The sequence below is a fragment of the Microcebus murinus genome, chromosome 21, assembly GCF_040939455.1.
Source record: "Microcebus murinus isolate Inina chromosome 21, M.murinus_Inina_mat1.0, whole genome shotgun sequence".
Taxonomy (NCBI): domain Eukaryota; kingdom Metazoa; phylum Chordata; class Mammalia; order Primates; family Cheirogaleidae; genus Microcebus; species Microcebus murinus.
The window spans coordinates 18,534,937-18,551,073 of NC_134124.1; positions in this window are offsets into that span (position 1 = coordinate 18,534,937).

Consider the following 16,137-nt stretch of genomic DNA (forward strand, 5'->3'; position numbering starts at 1 on the left):
GTTTCGAGCTTCACAAATAATTTATGTAAAATATGTGAGTCTTGGAACACAGTAATCACTCAGCAAATGGAGATTTTCCTATTCTCCCTTTTCACGCATATTGGTAAGAGAGTGAAAGGAAGTCTCCCACGTGTGAACCTGGACCCTCCAAAAGAGTGCTGCCTTCTAAACAGGCTTCCTGCGCTCTGGGCCACCAGACCACCCCTCTAGTCCTGGAGTGACGGGCAAAATGTCGCAATCTTTTCATAATAGTTTGAATTTAAGTAAAAATGCTATTACATCTGAGAATGTGCTTGGTTTATAATGCTTGAACAGAATTTCAGGGTACTTTATACATGTTGATAAGTGTCTGGCTTCTCTTGACAAGAATTAAGCATGTGCCTTTCAACATCCTAAAGAGAGAGCTTGTTGGCCCTCCAGCATCCTGACAGAGCAAGATACATACTTCTGTGTCTCAAAACCAGATGAAACTTGTGGACAGAACTGCCATCTTTGCCACCACTGGACAAGGTGGCCCAGCACCCCAGTGGACCCTAGTGTTGTGAGATGATGCCCACTCTCCTACCTCCTGCACTGTTGTACGCCCCACCTAAGCTAGAGTATTAAGAACATATCTCCTAGCCTTTCCCCACACCATCCCACTGGTTTGGGAATTGGCAGGAAACATCCTTAAATTTTATTTTTAAAACTCTCATGCGGAGAACTTTGTATTCCATGCGAGGGTCCATTCAGTTACAGGAAGAGAGTTTATACTTAATTTCAAATTTCGAACTACAAAATTTGTTTCTAATTCACCTGAAACATTCCCAAGTAGACTCTGTCTCTCATAGGCAAAAAGCAAAAGCCTCAAGCTGTGTATGTCCCTAAAAAAGCCTTTGCCCTAAAGTCCCCAGTTTGTGCTCAGCCCTGTGCACGTTGCAGTTAACCTGGTCTCCAACGGCCTGGTCCGCTCCTTCAGCTAGGAAAACTGGCACTTCCCCTCACCCTCAATACCCCAAGTCTTACACTGAGGGTACTAGACATGATGTTTTGGGGGCCCTTTCAGACCTGTTTATGTGCTAATGACTCAATTTGTTTGTGTTTTCCATTCGCTAGAGTTTTTGAAGAATCTGGACATTCAGCTCATTTGCTACCATCTTCTCTATCCTTTTCTTCCACTTAATTCAGCCTTATTTAATCAGTCAATCACAAACTTCATACCCTGTTCTTTTCCCAGTTCCAAGTTGGCTAGAACACCATCAGGTAAATAAATTTAAGGGCAGGGCTGAAGATAAGATGCTCTGAGCATATGAGGAAAAACAAGCCCATTCCCCGGAACATACGGCCAGAGCCGAGTCCCTGCTCACTACCTGCAGGCATGAGTAGTAACGACATGTATAGCCATATGCAGGCGCCTGTCAAAGAGGACCAAAAATAATAGAGGTGGGGTGAGCCTCCTTAGATCTCCAACTCTACTTGCCTCAATCTCTGTAAACACTTACCTACCCATCACTATCACTTGGAAACTGGTTCTTACATATTAAAACCATCTCATGTAAGTGAGAAGGCTTACAGTTTTCAGAACATTTGGTCATCTCAGTTGCTTTGTGTACTAACCCTGAATGCACCTCAACTGGCCTCAATAAAAATGGTTACAGCTAGAACCAATTTTCACATACTTAGAGAATAAATAGCAAATGCAGACTGAACTGGACACTGGGCAGGACATATTACATGCACGGACCTGATTAATATTCCTAGGAACTCTCTTTTGTGACTATTATTGTCATCTCCACTTTATAAATAAACCAAGACACAGAGAAGTTAAGAATCTTGCCCAAGTTTGCACAGCCAGTGAGTGGCAGATCAGGAATTTGAACCCAAAGCCTACTGTGTGTTCTAGGATATCAAAGTGTTCTGCAGGAAATTTCATCTCCAGCCTGTGGGCACTGACATATAAAGCTCTTCTTGGAATGAATTTCAAAACTCGAGTCCTTTATAGGTCAGAGATATTATTTTTGTTTTGTTAGGTTGGTGAGAGAATTTCTGAAAGAGGGAAGAACATGCACAAGTTATACATGCAGGGCATGTAGAAGCATGATCAGGTCACAGTGAGTACAGGACTGCAGTTTAGCCTACAAGTGAGAATAGGGGAAGAGGCTTTTTAATGTGGATTATGGAGTATTTATGGTGAGAAGCTGTGAATGCCCCAGTGAGAAGGAAGAGCATAAAAGTAAACAACCACATTTAGAGGCAGGATGGTAGAGCTTGAGCTGGTTTTCTGTTTCTGTTCTTTAAATTTAGCTTTAAATTCATTGATAAAGTTTTGAACCTGTGATTGGATGTTTTTCATGGCCTACAGAAAATGTTTAAGCCATTAGCTTTTCAAATATCACCCTTGCCCCATACTCTCCAAGTAAACTTGTGTTAGATTTCTCCCTTTGTGCTACCTAGCCTTTAAAAATCTTCCACATTGTTTAGCTTTTGTCCCTCTCTGCTGCATCCTGGATATAATTTCTTTTCATCCATCTCCCATTAATTCTCTCTTCAGCTGCATCGAATCTGCTGCCAATCCCATCCATTGGATTTTTAATTCAGGTGCAGCCTCCGGTCTTAGTATTTTTTGAATTCTAAAAAGTCTCCAATGTCACTAGTTACAATTTCTTCTTCATTTTAGATGCTTTCAACCTTGTCAGGGGTTTTTCCCCCATTAAATATACTAAGCTCAGTTGTTTTATAATCTCTGTGCCTGATAATTTCACTATCTGAAGTCATGGGGACTCGGTCTCTAAGGCTATTTTTTTCCTGCTGGTTCCTACTCTTGGAGGTCTGTTTTATTTATCTGGGTTTGTGAGAGCTGGTTATTGGCTTAGAAATATTATTTGCAGAGATTTCCTAGGTCCTAGAATAAAGGAAGATTCCTCCAGAGAGAATGTTTATTTCCTTTTGTCTAGCACCTGGAGTTGGATATAATCTGAAACCACTTTAAAGGAAATTCAAGTGTAGAGGGTTTCTGGAGTCATATTCCTAGGGTAAAATTAGACTGAAATTTCACTAAGGGACAAGCACATCATGTTCTGCCTGACAGAGATGGGGTTAATTTCATGCTCATCCTACCAGACTCCCCCCACCCCACATTTGCTCATCCAAGGCAACAATCAGCCCAGCCTCGTGGGGGTGGGTGGAGGGGAATGATTTATTCTAGTTTGCTCCCACCTAGAGTCACATGCAAGCAATGTTTATCAGACTGCCCACTTTAATCTGGTCTCGTGTTTCCACCTGCTTCTACCCCACAAGTCTCAAACACAAGCTCTTTTTCCTTTTTACTGGATGGGCAAATGCTCTCTGTGTAAAACAACCTTACGGGGCTTTTTTACTATACTGAGATCCTGCCATCTCCTGGATCTTGGCCTGCTAATTTTTCATAGCCTTTTGGTTTTGCAATGGTGTTAAGGAGAATTTTAAAATATATTTTGCCTAGTATTTTTAGCTGACCTTAGTGAGAGACGTGTGGTCTGTAGAATCTAGCCTATTATTACTGGAAGTAGATGATGGTTCAGGGAAGATTTTTCTCCATCTTATTCAAAAGGCTTATTATTGGGAGGAAAAACCTCAAGAAGAAGGAGTGACTCTGCAAAGCACCTGTACTAGTATTAGCTCCATTTTATGGATGAGGCTCTTGAGACACAGAGAAGTTAAGCTAAGTTCCTGCAATCACCCAGCTAGTCAACAGTGAAGCCAGGGTGCAAACCCACACAGTTTCCTAACATGTTCTTAACCATAACAAAACCCACAATATTTACTGGCCCACTCCAGGCAGGGATATGGAAATTGCTTCATTAAATAGAATATATCAAAATGTTACCTTACTATCTGGCCTTTATCTTTTTAGGCTAATGCTTAAATATTCCCTTGAAAAACCCTATGCTTGTAAGATTCTTCTCTCTGAAATGTTACAGTGGCTTGAATTAGTTTCTCCCTTAGTTCCTTCTACTGACACTGACACCTCACGTTTTTAGCACATCCAAATTTTCTCATTCTTCAAGTACCCATGTGAACTCCACTGCCCTAAGCCACTCAGCATGTGAAGCAACAGACACTTGGCTAATTTCATCTGTCCCATCAATGTTATTCTTTTACAGTGAGACAACCGAAGTTCTGAGGAGTTAAACAATTTGGTTATCCCAAAGCTGGTGGTATCTGATCTAGGCAGGATTTGATTCCTCATCTGTATGTCTCCAAAGTCTCTCTCTTCCTGATCACTAACTGTATCTTGTATTTGTGTCCTGTCTCTGAATATAAACACACTTTGTATAAACTTCCTGAGGTTCTTTTCATTGTAGCACTTTTATCTTAGGACATGTCTTATTGCCCCTAATACATAATGTTTTGAGACACAAGATTATATCCCATACAATAAGGCTAGCATGATATTTATATGCAGCAAGGGCACAATCTGCCTTTTGATGGCTACATAGACTGTCAAATACTAGGAGAATGATTTTCCCAAGGGCTTAATTTTTTAAGTTGTTTTTTTTTTTTGAAGATCTTTATCAGTGTTTAACATCTCTGTGTATTAACACTATATGTATTTTATTCTTGGCGAGATGTTCTGTATTATCTTGATGTCAATTGATTTTTTAAAGTCTTTTCACTGGTGTTTTAAATCACTGATTGTGAGATAAACCCAGGTTAACAAAATAATGTTCTGAAAATTGCAAAAACAATGCCATTGCTTATTGGGCACATAGGAAGAGCCCATGAAACTTATTTTACAAATGTTGGTGTTTCATGAATGCTGGAAAAACAATTTAAGGTCGTCCTTTCAGACATCAATGAGCCTGTAAATTTCAAGTAAGTCTTTAAAAAATATTTAGTAACTGGGAAAAATCACATACTTCTGTGATGGATGATGCAAGAATTCACAGAGCGAACAGGCGTATTGAGAGAGAATGCAGGTGAGGATAGAGACTGGCGGAATCGCAAAGAAGTTCACGCTGATCTGTTGCTATACTTGTTATGTTGTATAGGTCACTGTGTTAATCCTGGTGGTAGCGCTCATCCTAAACATGTGAAACTAATTACTCAGTAGGGAGACATAGAGCACTGCCCTCTAAACTTATTTATAAAACCTTATGAGGTATCCTTGGAAAGTGGAACTTGGTCTCTAATTAACACATAAGAGAGAACTGCCTATTAAATTGAAAATATAGCCATTTGGAGGAACATTTAGTTTAACGCACTGCTTCTTATCCTGGATGCAAAGGTAAGTACCACCTTTAATTTTTAAATCCTCCAGTGGGACTCTGGAGGATTAAGGGTTTGCACACTCTCCAAGGCTGTACTGCAAAGGAATCGGGCCCCCAGTGATGTACCCCAATAGCTAAACTGCTCTGCTCCTTCTCCGGCTGAATGCAGAGCTGGAAGGTTCCTTCCCCTTTCTAGAGGCCTTACTTTCAATCATCCATGAAAAGAAGAATTTGAACGTGATGATCTCTAAGGTTCATTGCGGCTCTAAAATCTATGACATGATTGTTCAATGGCACATTTTCAGTTTCATCAACTGGCTGTTCTTCTGTTCCTCTTTTTATAATAAACTTCAGTCCCTTTTTGTGACAAAGAAATGGCCTTGAGGCAGATTTGAAAATGTGGACAAAATAATGTGTATATGAAAGCTATAATACGACAAAGCAAACTGCACTGAGGACTGGAATGGAACCATGAGAGAAATGCCCAGGGGTACAGATGATGGTGATGAAGGTGACTAACATTTGAAGAATGATTACTATGTTCCAAGCCCTTCACACAGCACTTTGGAAACCTAATTTCCATTAATTTCCAAGAAAGTCCTAAGAAGCTAGCATCATAACCACCCTCATAATACAGATGAGGAAACTGAAGCACAGAAAATTAGCTGATTGTCTTAAAATCATGTAGCTATGAGATAAGTGGCAGAGCTGGGATTTAGACCCAGACACTCTAGCTTCAAATACTGCTCTCTTCACCTGACCAATTTTCTTCCTCTTCAAAGGTGAGTGGTATCTGAAACCACATAATGCTACTGATTGTAAGTAAGAGGATATTATGGAGAATAGTCACTATCTCTATGGGGTTCCCAAGAGAAAGAGAGACACAAAGACAATAGCAAACAAAGTTGTTTGGTGGTCTTGGAAACCCAGCTATGATCCAAGGAAGCTCTGATAAACTGGGTTAGAACCCTGCCCATCCATCCTGAGATGGATGTCTAAGGACCTCCCACTACTTCTGCATTGGACCCTGCAGACCTGCCAGTTCAGATCCATAATCTAAAAACATGTAAGTAAAGGCTCAAGAAAAAATGAAGTGGACCCTAAGAAATTAGGTTGGACTATTTCCAAGACCCCTCTTGCTGCAGAAAACAGAGAGAGGGGAACATCTAGATACAATTCTTTTGAAGTATGATGATACCTCAGTAAAAGTTGCCCAATCCATATCCCAGAATCTGGCCAATTATTAATAGATTTATATATTTCCCCAGAGTAGGGTGTAGGACAAAAGAATAGGGTGGGGAGAAAAAGACCTTCCTTTTTTCCTAGAGGTCTGAAGATTCCTAGGGAAAAATCTAGAAATGCTTCTTGTTGGAGATAAAATTTGAAGCGAGTGTACAATTCAAGCAGTTTGAGAGGGGAGGTGGGTATTACCAACAGAAAAGGCAATGTGCAAAGACAAACTGTAGGGCAAAAGAGAAGAATAAAGGTTATATAGAGAATAGTATTATAAGATGAGATAGAAAGCAAGACAGAATGGAGCCTTGGTAGAGAAGACTAGATGAAGAAATGACTACATAAGATTTATCTCTACACATCCAATTGAAAGTTCATAGAAAAAGGACAGGCTATGATTTGGAAAGCAACAAGGTTGTCAGAATTTCCCTATTCCATTCAATTTGACCAGCTACTGTAGAATCACCCTGACTGCTTTGAGGAATCCCTGTGGCTGATTCCGAAGGTCGTGTCTCCAGCAGTGGCTCTCCCTCCACTCTGCTTTTTGTCACGGTGCGAGGACTTTGCCAAAAGGTCAGGTAGAGTCTGCCTCCTTTCCCTGCCAACCTTGATCATAAACTGGTTTATTAAGAAGCTATTCTCTGGGTGCATGCCTCCTTTCCTCAGGCCTGAATAAGCAAACAGTGCCTCGGGGTGGTTCAGAAAGCAGCCCCTAAAGCACCAAGCATTTAGCTCATCCTTCCTCTGCAAGTGAGAACAAGAATAAAACCCAAAGACCTGTTATTCTATTCCCCACTCTAATGAGCATCCAGGATAGCCCAGCTTTTCCACAGGAGGGAGCAATTAAGCCGAATGAGTGGCAACATGACATTTGGAAAGTCAGATGGAGGATTTGGAGGATCTCCATTATCAGTGAGCAGTCGGCAATTTAGGGAGAGGCTGAAATTCCCAACTAAGGCAAACAGTTATTGTGTGGGCAAGGGACAGGAACAAGGAACATGTGCTATTTTCTCTGATTGACCACTCCTTACCTTAGTCTCCGGATGATCTGTAAATACCAGTCTTGGCAACAGAGTAGCAATGAGACGGACATCCTTTGGGCCTTTCAACCCAAGAGAACTGGAGAGGTTCATAAACGTGTGATGTTACACCAGGTTCATAGAAGGAGCCAGGGAACCAGATGCAGGATCTCCACACTAGAATTCAGAAGCCACTACTTCACAGAAATTCAGGGATCTCAAATTGGCAATATATAGGCAAAAGACAGCCTGAAGGCATATAGTGCTCAAATCATGTAGAAGTTTCAAAAAATAATCTACATTAGGTGCCAACATGTAAGTATTTGGAAATTTCACATAGTAATCTAGTTTTCCAGCTTTTCTTTGCAATTGTCTGGAGCCGAGTACAATCTTCCAAATCCTTTTTCTATGGCTCTCACCATTTCTATTGTTCTCTAACAATAAAGCAAGGTCATTTGCATTTATCTTGCTTGCACTAGGCTTTTTTCCCCCCTCACAGTTGAGATTTTTTTCTCTATCCTCTTATCTTTAATAAAATGTGGGCAAATGAAAGACAGACCAAAAGGGCTTCATTTTTATACCTGACTCATTTACATGATCTGACTGGCCCCTGAAGGCATTAGAATTTATTTCTCCCTTTAGGAATAGCTTACTTTCTCAGTATGTGCCAGGGATTCTTCCAGTCTCTTCTACATATATCAACTCACTCAGAAAATACCTAGCTACTATACTGCACTATAATTATCTCCATTTTCTAGATGAAGAAACAAAGGTATAGTAAATAACCTGGCCAAAGCCACACAGCTAAGTATGAACTAGGTTCTCAATCCCAGTATAATGGCTTCAGGACATTCAGGTGCCCCTACATTATTCAACAGTTTATGAGGAGCAAGGTGCCCTTTGCACAAACAGGGATGTAATAGAAGAAAGATATAGATAATAAAGTACATTTTTCCTGAGCTCTAAAATTATAGCACATTTGTATCCTATTATTTATGCTCAATTTCCCAAATTTTATATAATGAACTTTTACTGTTATTACCATCAGACACAATAAGAAGCTACATTTGAGAAAATATTGTTCTGCTCTATCTCAGAACATTAATTCCTTTATGTCTTTCCATCTTCAGCATGCTAGAGACAAACAGTAAATGGGATAAAGGTACTAACCTTCAGCACTCTGCAAAAGTTAACTCAGATCTCAGGATTCTATTTTGGTTTTTTCCTCTTTGGTAGCAAATGGGTTCAAGGAAAATGGATTGTAGGTAAGATCTCCATCAGTAATATAGAGGATGAAGACCCAGAATTATGACAATAGCTATCTAAAAAACAAAATGCTAGAAAAACCCATATATTTCTGGGTGTGTAATTACCCATGGCCACTTTCTCCAGCACAGATATAATTATCACAATTCAATCCACAAATTATTAAAGAAAATATCTTTCTTTGGGTATTTTGGACTTTGGAAATAGTTTCCCTACCCATTTACAAAACATAGATTTGCAGGCCTCGTTCTCAGAAGTTTCTTAAGCAATCCAGAAATGACCATGCTGTTCTTTCCAATTTGATACCCTTTGCTCCACCCTCCCCTGAAATTTTACCCTATGATAATGTACTGTGTGTTCCAAGTCTGATTGGACTTACATCCAAGCCTTACATCTAGTAAATATATACTAAAATGTGTGTGCGAAGGGGAAGCAGAGGAAAATATTGATTGCACTTTGCAAGTTGAGAAAATACTTTACCCCAATCTTTGCCTTTAATGAGAGTGATCATGCAATTTTGAGTGGCAAACAGAAAAGAGGCTAGTGGTTCCTAGGCTCTAACAGAGCTACAGATCTTGGACAACATTTAATTATTAAAAAGTGTTTGGATTTGAAATTTTTAATTCAAATGAAATTATATCACTTTAGGGAGGTTATAAAAGAAAGTAAAAATTAGAAAGGTCAATTGTAAATGTTAACATACCTGGATCCTGAATTCGGACAAATTAAGAAATGTCTTCTAACATTTAAGACCATGCTAAAGAAATGGAGGAGGGAAATTAAGTTAAAAGGAATCCGGATACATTGAGATTCGTGAATTTACACGGGAGAGGGGGGACAATAGGGAAGAATACCACACCTTCCACCTCTGAAGAACAAGAACATTTGACTTGCAATTTCCTCCATGAAGCCTTTCCAAACCACACATGTAGACTTTTTTCTGTTTTCTGCAATTCTACAGAACTTTTGCGCCTCTGTTATCTCTATCATGCACACTTGCCTATCTCTGCTATTAGCTTGTAAGCTCTATGGGTTCTATTGTACAATGTATATCTTCAAAAGTGACATAATGACACAAACTGAGAGATTTAAGAAAGATTGAAGATGTGAGTCTGTGATTTTGAGAACTGCTGGGTTGAAAGAAGCAACAAAATTATCCGTCTAGTCCAGATGCCCAAGCAGCTCTTAAATGCTCACTTGACATCATAATGTAGGAAAGGAACCACGCAGAGGAAGACAACCGCCTGGGAGGAGGGCCGACCTGACTGTGACCATGAACCATCTCTCTGTCAGCTGCATCATGCTCTGCTAGCAGGATGCCTATTTGCAGTTGGCTGCTGACTTCCACCCCAACCTGTCACTCATTGCTCACCCTCACGTACTGGGCTCAGGAACCTGTTCTCCATTCTGCCTCTCTAACATCTTATGGTTGTTTCCACCCCAGCACACTTGGACTTCCCGTTCTCTCTACTTGGGAAGCATGCTCCAAGATGTGCGCATGTTAGACTCCATTTCTTATTTGTGTTTCAGCTCCAGTGTAACTTCTTCCAAAGGGTCACCTCTTACCATGCTACAGAATTAGCACTCCCTCCATGGCGCCCTGCTTTACTTTTCTGCTTTTGTTTTTCTGTCACTGATCACTACCAGAAATTGATTTGTCTATTCATTTATTTTATATTTTGCTCCTAAAGTAAGCCAGAAGAGAACCTGCTTGCTCTGTTTCTGCCCAGTGTCCAGTGCCTGGAACACAGAAGGTACTCAATAAATGTTTATGTGACAGCAAATGGGAAGGGGAACATAGGAAGGGCAAACATTTAGTGAGCATCTACTATGTGCCTGGCACTGTACTAAGTGCTTTCAAATGCATCATCTCATTTGATTCTTGCTATAAATTTTGAAGGAGGCATTAAAGTCTCTTTAGAAATTTTGAAAGTGAGTAAAAATCCTCAGAGAGATGGAATAGTATGTCCAAGCAAACACTGAATACATATTTGTGGAAGAAAGGTAGTCAGGCAAGCAGGCAACTGGAATGTGGTAGAATTCATATTTGACCCATCAAGTCCATCTGGCTCCAAAACTCACACTTGTTTCTTTTCATCATACAGTTTTCATAGACATCAACTTCTTTTTTGACAAGGTGAGCAATATATTCTGGGACTCTAAGTCTGACCTTTTGAAAGTATCTTGCTGACAGGCGGAATCAATACTTTTGTGCATCAGGCTGTAACCTTCGCCACCGATCTGACATACTATTCCCATGCTACACCTCCTTTGATCCAAGCTAACGACTGTCATCTTCCATTTCAGAGAGAACAGAATTCAGGGTGAAGTTTGTTGGCATTAACTCTCTACTGTAGTCAAGAGTCTCCCATCTAGACTTAGAAAAGACCCATGCCTTCAATTAGAATCTTTAAAAATGCAAAGACAGCTTCTTCCCCTTTGACAATCTGACATTTCCAAAATCTTCTTTTAATAATCATGTCCATTGGTTGCTGTGCTCCTGGTATATTCTGGATGGGATCTTGAATTGCTTCACATGGCCCGCAAGCATGATCTGGTCGCTGCCTGCTCCTCCACCCCAGCTCTTGCCAGTTCTTCTCATAGCACATCTCAGTGATACATTTCCACTTTGCTTTCATTTAGTAGTCTGTGACCTCTAACATCTGCATGCTTTGGTTTTTTGTCAAAATATCCTTCAACCACTTCTTCAGGTGGCATAATTATACTTTAAGATTTTTTATTTCAATATAACTTTGATCATCCACATTGTCTTGGCCAACTTCAATATCTTTTTATCTATGCTTACACTGTAGCTTGTAATATCTCTGCAGTAATTACATTTACGTTTCTTAATACATACTTATTGGGTTTTTCTCACCATTAGATTGCCAGCAATTTGAGACAAAGATTCTGTCTTAGGATAGAAGTAATAGCAGAAAGAGTTGACATTTATACAGAGGTCCTAAGATACTAGGCATTGTATCAGACACTTTACATGTCTCATCTCTTTTAATTCAAGGAATAATTGTATTAGTGTGTATTGAACACATCTTATTTTAGAGGCACCATACACTTAACACTGAATTGTTATAAAACTATAACAGCTGTTATTATTCACATTTCATAGATGAAAACCTAAAGTTTAGATAGATTAAATTATTTATTCAATGCACAGAACTAGCAAATAGCGAAGCCCAATTTGATCCAGATACAATGCTCATTCTAATCGTATCTATATTTGTTTCTATTAATGTCTGCTGAACAAATCAATTTATTTCTACTATTCAAGGTGACATCTGAGGCCATCCATAAGCCAATGTAATCACCTGTTTAATCACTTCTATCTGAAGACTCTCCAAGCAAGCCAAGCTAGTCTTCTTATATTCCCCAAACTCATCCCATTTATCCTGACACATAATTCACTCGGCTTGCCCAACCTGAAAGGTTGGTACTGTTCTTTCTTGCCTAATAAAATATTCCCTAAAATTCCAGGTTCATATTATAGAAGCTCAACTTGGAGAACTATAGCCAACTTTTCTAACCCCAACGTTGCTATCTGTATGGTGAATCTTGGTATGTCATTAGCATGCAATCAAGCAACAGATTAAATAGGAAGAAATTAGTTGCCTAGATTTCAGCTCTGCAGTCTGACTTCCTCAGTTCAAGTACCAGGCCTATTTCCCACTGGCAATGTAACTTTGGGCCCAGCACTCAAGTCTCAATTTCCTTTGCTGTAAAATGAGACTAGCAGTGGTGCCTTGTCTCACAGAGTAGCTGTAAGAATTAAATCAGAGAATCCATTACTGACTTTAGCATAGCCCCTGTTCCATATTAAGGGCTCAATATATATTATCTCAATACCTAATAGATAAGAGATTATCAGTACAGAAAGGGACTAAGTTCTTGAGTTTACAAAGGAGAAAACAAATCAAGCAAGAGAAAACTACTGATTCAAAGTCATATTACTGAACTGAGACTCACAAAACTTTTATTATGACTCTCAACTTTAAGCAATGTTTATTTAGCTTTCCATATGTGCCGGGTATATGCAAATTCAAGGTAATAGCACTTAATCTTCTTCCACAGTTTTCATTGTTTCTATCCAAGTCTTATTAACAGTTTGCCAAGTAATGGATTACAGAGCTTCTCAAAGAGCATTATTTAGGTAAGTGTTAATATTTAGTGGAATTTTTCTCTGCCATGGAGTCAGCTTCCTTTGAGATTAAGAATAGGGCTAGAAAGTAGCAGTAGTGTATTCATCAAGGAAGAGGAAGAAAGGAGAAGGAAATGAGGAAAGAGAGGTCTATTATAAATAATTTTAGAAATAGAATTACCAGGCTTGCAAATTCCAAGCATCTGGGGAAGGAATCAGACTTGTTACAGGAAATAGCTATTTACTGAGAGATGAAAGCACTTTGTTTCCCTAATCCAGGGCCTGCTAAGCCTTATGTTTCTAAGATTCACAGAAAATGCAAATCAAGGAGAGAACAAAATCATTTTTTTTTGGCCAAATTATCTCTTATCTAACCCAAGACAAACTTTCCCCAGACTTAGAAACTGCGATGAAAGTTTTCTCTTCAAAGGCCCAAAACACAGAGCTTGATGAATCTTTCCAGTGCGGTATAATACACGTTTATGATTCTTCTTTACCGGACTACCGTTAGCAAAGTTACGAAGGAAGTGAAGTTTATTATCCTATATCTATGTGTTCATTCTGCTTTCCTCCCATATCAGGCATCCATCCATCATTCTCCACCAGGGCTCTCAGGCCACCCATGGTTGGCCAAAGCCTTCATCAGAGGACAATATCTCACCCCAGGCAGTTTCCCAGAACCCAAAATTTGTATGCTTCCCTCAAAATTCTGATCCTCTTAATGCAAGAACCATGACTCTACTGTAAGCTCCTTGATAACAGGGTCTTATAACATGTGACCCTACTGTCAAGAATATGCATAGAAGATTCATACATGTTTGGTAGGTATGTAGATAAATGGGGAAAAAGAAATGAAGAAGGTCACTAAATTTGAGAATGGAAGAATTTATACAAAATATTAGGTTGGTGCAAAAGTAATTGTGGTTTTGGACCATGAATTTTAAGTCATCATAACTAGGCTCAAACACATCTTTATTAATCAAGATAGGAACCATTACAATCAACATTTTGCCAAAGAGAAATAAGTTTGTTTATTCCTATAGCGTAAAAATCTGTGCTTCGGGATTCCACGGACTCTTCGAAAGAATTTTCTGCATCCTGCTGGTTATGGAAGCGTTTTCCCTGGAAAATGTTGCCGAGATGATTGAAGTAGTAGTGGTGGTCAGTTGGTGAGAGGTCAGGTGAACATGGCGGATGAGGCCAAACTTTGCAGTCCGATTAGGTCAACTTCTGAAGCGTGGGTTGTGCAACTGAGTGCTGTCGGGTGTTGTCGTGGAGAACTGGGCCCTTTCTGTTGACCAGTGCTGGCTATAGGCGTTGCAGTTGTCCGTGCGTCTCGTCGATTTGCTGAGCATACTTCTCAAATGGAATGGTTTCAGTGGGATTCAGAAAGCTGTAGTGGATCAGACAGGCAGCAGACCACCAAATGGTGACCTTTATTTGGTGCAAGTTTGGCTTTGAGAACAGCTTTGGAGCTTCTACTCAGTCCAACCACTGAGCTGGTCTGTGCCAGTTGTTGTATCAAATCCACTTTTCCTTGCATGTCACAATCCAATTAAGAAATGGTGTTGTTGCATACAATAAGAGGACACTTCAAAATGATGATTTTTCCAGTTATACCAGGAATGTTAAAAATATAAAAAAAAAAAAAATAAAAATAAAAAAAAAAATAAAAAAAACAAAATGATGATTTTTTGGATTTGGGGGCAGCTCATGAGGAACCCACTTATCGAGCTTTTGTACCTTTCCAATTTGCTTCAAATGCCGAATGCAGAATGGTTGACTTTGAGTTCTTTGACAATTTTTCATGTAGTTGTAAGAGGATCAGCTTCAATGATTGCTCTCAATTGGTCGTTTGCCAACTTCCGATGGTTGGCAACTGCGCTTCTCATCTTTTTCTCATCTTTTTGTATCCTCCTTCCCTTTGCAAAACTTCTTGAATCACCACTACACTGTACGTTCATTAACAGCTCCTGGGCCAAATGCGTTGTTGATGTGGCGAGTTGTCCCTGCTACCTTATGACCCATTTTGAACTCAAATAAGAAAATTGCTTGAATTTGCTTTTTGTCTAACATCATTTCCATAGTCTAAAACAAATATAAAATAAATGGCAAGTAATACCGTGTTTCCATGAAAATAAGACCTACCCATAAAATAAGCCCTAGTAGGATTTCTAAGCATTTGCACAATATAAGCCCTAGCCTGAAAATAAGACCTAGTGATGGGCGTGGCTACACAGCATGTCTACACAACCCATGTATTTCCTCCTGGAGCAGTAAAGATGACAAGCAGCCCTTCTCCTCTGCCCCATTGTGACAGCTACTATCCCAGAGGTGACCGGAAAGGTGTGGGCAGCCCCACTGACAAAGTCGGCTCCCCCTGTCATGTCCCAGCCATCCTGTGCCGTGCTGTAAGCTGAGGCTTTGAGGGGAAAATAACACATCTCCTGAAAATAAGCCCTACGGTGTCTTCAGGAAAAATAAATATAAGTCCCTGTCTTATTTTCGTGGAAACATGGTAATTAGCAAAAAATCATAGTGAGAAATGTGCATTAACATTATGTATAACATAACCACATATATTTAAGAATGTATTCCAGTATCAAATGGCAAATTTCAACAATACTAAAACTGCAATTAGTTCTGCATCAACCTAATAACCAAGTTATGGCCAATATGGTGGTTCTCTCATTGACACTTTCAATTTAATAAGGTGTCTATTTTTCCCAAATGCAGTATTTCTAGAGAAGATGTGTGGGTCAAGTGTCTTTCCTGAGATACCCCAGCAAATCTCTGTAGACAGTTCTACACTCCACACTTTTGAGAAGATTTTATCTGATTGTCTCTTGAAGTGTGAAGGTAGGATTACATACCTGGGCTGATTTTGATGACCTCAAGCTTTCTCCCTACCACTCTCAATGGATATATTAACACAGAACAGCAATGGCAACAATATAATAATACCAACAATAATAAATCTAAATATTAGGGATGGGGAAAGAAGCTTTGCCAGATAAAAAAAACTTGAGTTCAAAATACCCGATACAAAACAGGCTTTGTCGAGAGCTAATTGATTAAGCTAAATGAAACTAGAATTAAAAACTCTCTGGGGGGAAAAGAACTAAGAAATATGAATCTGAAAAAGACTGTAATGGGAGTCTAAAGATTAGTATAAAAGAGCTTTGCATCATGAATGTGAAAGCCTGAATTTGAGGTTTGGTTCTACAAATAATCTTGT